General features: G+C 42.2%; 2 long non-coding RNA genes across 3 annotated transcripts; both read left to right on the plus strand.

The window, feature by feature from the left end:
- Positions 1 to 1,576: 1,576 nt before the first annotated feature.
- Positions 1,577 to 2,768, plus strand: LOC120646291. Of its 2 annotated transcripts, XR_005664361.1 has the most exons (4): positions 1,577 to 1,773; positions 1,848 to 1,926; positions 2,063 to 2,536; positions 2,617 to 2,768. It is a non-coding gene; the product is annotated as an uncharacterized LOC120646291 (long non-coding RNA). The 2 variants fall into 2 exon arrangements; XR_005664360.1 differs by having other exon boundaries at positions 2,063 to 2,768.
- Positions 2,769 to 2,857: 89 nt separating this feature from the next.
- On the plus strand, positions 2,858 to 4,208 carry LOC120646293. The gene is made up of 2 exons (XR_005664362.1): positions 2,858 to 3,513; positions 3,961 to 4,208. It is a non-coding gene; the product is annotated as an uncharacterized LOC120646293 (long non-coding RNA).
- Positions 4,209 to 5,417: the final 1,209 nt, after the last annotated feature.

Here is a 5,417-nt window from a genome sequence, read left to right on the forward strand (position 1 = left end):
GACAAGAACTGGCCAAACGCGCCATTCTGGACAAACCACCATCCTTCCACGCCATGGCCACAGCCTCTTTGTACATTGTCACCCTCTCTCTAAGGCGCTCCCCTGCCTTGCACTGCATCACTAGTCTCACCTTGACCTCCACCTCTTCAGCCCTAACAAACCCATGTCGCCACCCATCCAGCTCCATGCCGAATTGCCGATATCGGCTTCCTCCACCATAAACGTCTTATTCATCTTTTGATCCGCATATAAAGGCCAACACAACATTGCGAAGTCCATTAGTTTGTGATCTACTACAGCACCGAGTTCCACCCGCAGTGTGTCAAGAACACGCCTGTCGTCTTGTGATGATAGAGCATGTCCACCTGCGGCGCCAGCTTGACAATAATGCCACGGGCCACGGCCACTGGTCCTCTCCAAGAATCCATCAGGCAGGAGATGAATTGAAGATTAAAGGCGAGGGGTAGTGTTTCTGTGATGATACACCAGTGTGCATGGATTGCATTACATGCTGCTACCACATCCAAGCCTTTGTCAAACTACCGATCAACAAATGATGGGTGAGGCACCGATGCCATGCATTGCTGTTGTGGACCAGACCACTTGCCCTGCTGGCCCTGGGGTCGCTACTTTGTTGTGCTTGCTTGTCGAGCATCTGTAGCTGTCTCCTATTCTCCTTCCTAATTTTCGTAGACCTCTATGTATCTTATTATTATGAGAGTACCTTTTCTTAATCCTGCGGTCTCCCGATAAGCTTTTTTTTTGCCAAAAAAACTCACCATATGCCCCAAATAAAAGGAAGGTTGGGCCTTTCCCTCTTATGTGGCTGTTTGGTTTGAGGTCTAAATTTGGCCAATCAAATCTTACTATTACTAATTAGAGGTTCCAACCAGACGCGCTAGAAAAAAATATATTAAAAAATTCTCACAAAAATAGTAAGGTTCATAACATGCGTAGCTTTTTCGCCCTGTGATGCGATTGGCGCTCCTGTACGTCCATCGCAGCATCACACTCCTCTGCTCCTCTGACCGTAGCGTCGGTTCCACGCGAAACCGTGTTGAACTGTTCATCATGGGCTTTTACGTTTTATGACCCGCCGTCAGCTCGGTCGCGGGGCTCGCGGACTCCTCTCCTACTGCGGGGGTCTGGACACCCGTAGTCGCAGCCACCAGCCGCCGCCGACATCTGCCTCTCCGGCTCCATTCTACACCATAGCTCTACTGGCTCCTCTGAACTCATGCGGCGCCCTGTAAGCGTCTTCATCTTCCCTGCCGAAACGACGCTGTCCTGTTCCTTGGGAAGGCGCTGGTGCCGCCCCCCGGCGTCGCTCTGGGGCCGCTACCGTTTCCCCTGCTCTAGGGCCTTGCCGACAGGATACGCTGTCGCTCGCCTTCTTCTCCTGTTGTGCCCATAGCGGCACCGGCCTGGCTGCCCCCCTCCTCCATTCTTCCACTGGACACTATGTCTCTGCCAACTGCACTGCACCGCGTGCCGCTGCGTAGGCCTCACGCGGTCAACCAACCGAAGCGCATGTGGGGGGGGGGGGATAAAATCGGTGCGCAATCCCCTTGCCGCCTCCGCTGTCTCTATCGCCCCGTCTTCCCCCGTCTCCCAGATCTGACCATGGGCACAGCAGGTCGGCAACAACAACCACCGGAGCTTGGGAGGGCAAGGTTGATCGAGTCCCCATGAGTTGACCAGAGCACATAGCGCCCCTGCCTTCTCCCTCGCTAGCTCAAGCCCCTGGCCTACATGCTCAGCCGGCGGCATAACGTCAGATTCTCTCATGACCCGTTCATCCGCTCCCTCTTTCCAGTCGATCCTAACCCCATTCTATTCTGTGGTAGGAGACGCGGCACCGGCACCGTGCGAGGACGACTGCGAGATACGGCATACGCCGGTGGTATGCAGGTTGGGAAGTCCAAGGTAAGAAGGATCTCACGGACGAGACCATCCTCACTGAGCACCAGAGCCACTGTAGCTGATGCTAATATGACACGGCATGTGTTCATCCTGGCAAGACCAATTCGTCTTCAATTTATGCCATGACATCGTGTTGCAGATCATATCCCTGCTCCTTGATAAGCGAACAAGAACCTCTGTTTCTCTTGCCACACTAGCAAGATCCATCATGGTCGTCGTCCACCACATCTGACATGTTCAACTGTTCAACCTTTTACTCGCCCCTTGGTTTGTCTTCAGCATTATCTCCTGCTGTGAAACATGTGACGGCACACTAAAGAGCCACAAGCATATATGGCTTCAGAGATGTGGATGACGTGTTCGAGGTAATGCTCAACAGGTTGTAGTAAAGATAGGCATGATGTAGTAAAGCTGCTTCCCTGCTCTGACTTCATGCTCTTTTGCTCCAACCATTAATTTAAGACGTTAATTCAGCAGTGCCACATAACAAGTCGATGAATTCTCTTCATCGCGTTTACAGTAGTGGTGGGTGCCTGCCCCCACTATCTTGGAGTAGACCAATCCTAGCACAGGCTGCACACAAGACAAGTCCACACCAATCACTTTGTGAGAGGTGGCCAAATCTAACTACCCCTGTTTCTCATGTAAGTCATATATCCATGGTTGTTGTCTTAAAACTCTCCTTCATTTCAGGCCGATTAGTTGCCTTAGGCCCTGAATACACGGATAAATTAAGCAGGTTCTTCAGGTGAGCTCAGAGTTCCATAGAGCAGAATACATTTTTTCCTAAACTATTTCAAGACCAAAAATACAATTTATCTCTTTACAGGATACTATTGTACTACATAAATTAAATTCATTTTATGTCAAAGTATTCTTTTCTACTAATTTCAGTTTCATAGTACATCTCTGAAGCATTATAAGACATTATCTATCTTTGTGCCAAGGGATGAAACCTGTAACCCAGTATATTTGGTGTACCCAGAAGCTGATTTGAGAACATGTGTCACAATATAAAATGGTCAACAAATAGATCTCACTGTTAAGAAAACTATAAAAGATCGGTGGTACAACATTCTGTATAGTGCATCATCCTAGCGATTATGCTCCCATAGATTTTGCAACTCTGTAGCTTCATATTTAAATTTGATTTTCCAAAGTATCTAGGATAGCAAAAAGACTGGCCTTTAATTTAGCTTCTATTAGGCAACATGCTGATTATATTCCATGCTATGAATGTTTTGCTCGCAAGTGTTAAAATGTGTTATATATAGTTTGTAGTCGCAATTTAGAGGTCCTCTCTTAATTGACTTGGTTTCTGAGCACAAGACTTTTTTCTTCTTCTAAAGAAATAGGTACATCTCTGCTTTTCTTCTTCGTCTTCCTTTGTCCTGTTTCCTTTTTTGTGCTATGCATCATAAATTCAAATTCTCTCATCAAGGTGGAATATGGTTCATGTACCATGCAGAAGGCTATTATGAGGAACCCGCACAAACAGTTGTCTTCACCATATGAGGAGAGAATTTCTGCATTTCATTTTCTATTGCCTGTCGCAAAATGCCACTACACGGTCATCAAGATGCACCATCGGTATGTATACCTAATTGTCAATATCTCACACTAAAGTAAATTACTTTTGCATGGAGTCCATAAAACAAAAAACAAAGCAAGCCAGTCATGGTCTAAAATTTTTCCGATCTTTTGTTCTGCTAAAAATAAAAATTGCCTTCATAACGACATCGCTATGAACCAACTCATTTTTTCCTTCAAATAATTAAAGTCATCTATTAACCCCAAGATGCTTCACAGTGCCCATCTTTATATTACAAAGCAGGGCTTTGTTTAATTTTGGACTTAATTAGAATGTGTACTTCATGAAATAATTCTACTCCAAATTTAATTGTAACCATGATACAACTTCGAATAACTTCTTATCTGTTGTCATTTATTTTACCATGTGCTATTGTTACATATTTATATGATCTCTTTATTTTGGTGTCATCAGTAGACTAAATTCAACAGGTACTTATGATGCAGATTTTGGATGCATGTAACTTGCTCAAGATATACTGATCTTCAATAAAATATGTGCTTTGTGCTTTCCCTTTCCATGGCAACCATCTGACTTCTCGCTTCTGTATTTATTTTTGTGCCAATTTTAGTACCTAACGCAGAGCCCTCGGTTCAATATGAATTGTTTGATTAGGTGTGAAAATGTACTGCTACAGTTCCGCTACGGCCTACTGTATGGTCACATGAATAAAAACATCAAAGACATTGGTAAAGCTTCTATTGTTCCATATTAGTTTAATATATACAATGGTTTGTGATGTACTACATATTTCACGCAATGTTGTACCGCTTATATGAAATAAATGGCGCCACATTCATTTTGCTGGTTCAAGCATGTTAGGGCTCTTGGCAATTGGCATGTATACCTTATCATCGTCTGAGCTGGGTGGAGGCCACCCCGTCCTAGTTAGAAACATCCACCATCCATCCGGTAGCCTAAACAAACAATAGACATTAGATCTATTCTATTTTCTTAAAAATTACGCACCATGCCATCATGAAATATAATTTAAAGTAGCCTCCTAAATTTACATATAAATTACACACCATGCTAATTATGAAATATAATTTAAAGTAATCCCCTGAATTTACATATAAATTACCAACATGCTATTATGAATATTTCTAGATAACCTCCTAAATTTACATGGTAACTACAAATATACGTAACTATGAAAGATTATCCTAAATTAATCCTCTAAATTACCCATTATTCTATTACATAATATGACTTACAACGACTACATAAATCTACATTTAAACTACACACATATGCATTAAGAGAGATAGTATAATATAAGTTATAATTCAAACTAAATTGATATAATCAATTTAATATATAATGTGTTTAACCCTTAAGTTGTATGTAAATACCGGTTCTTAAAAAAGAAATCTAACATTAAATATGTATTTAAATTACCAAATTATACTATTTAAAATTAGATAAACAAAAGTGCATCTATATTTTTTATAACAACTTATATCACTATCAATTTAGCTACCAATGTTAAGTTTAATACATGTAAAGACTCTAACCCGTGCGAGAGCACGAGTTGATGTATTAGTTTTAACTAATTTTGACCCCATTTAAATTTAAATTAAAATTTAGCCAAATTAAATTATTCTCATTCGTTCACATGGCTTATTTACCCTAAATAAACCATGTGGATAAGACAAAAATTATTTAACCAATTTTAATTTAGATTCAAATATTATCAAAATTAGTCTAGATTTCATCGGTCAAATTAGATCTCAAACAAAATAACCCCATAATATCTACACAACTGTGTACGACCCCTTTGTTGCTCCATTTTTCCCATCCTGCCTTTGATTTCCAGTCGTCCGCTCTCCGGACACAGCAAGCCATCTTGCCCGGCCTTTGCATGTCGCCACACCCTATCCATCCTCTATGCACCCCTTGG

The sequence above is a fragment of the Panicum virgatum genome, chromosome 8K (genome assembly GCF_016808335.1).
Source record: "Panicum virgatum strain AP13 chromosome 8K, P.virgatum_v5, whole genome shotgun sequence".
Classification (NCBI taxonomy): Eukaryota; Viridiplantae; Streptophyta; class Magnoliopsida; order Poales; family Poaceae; genus Panicum; species Panicum virgatum.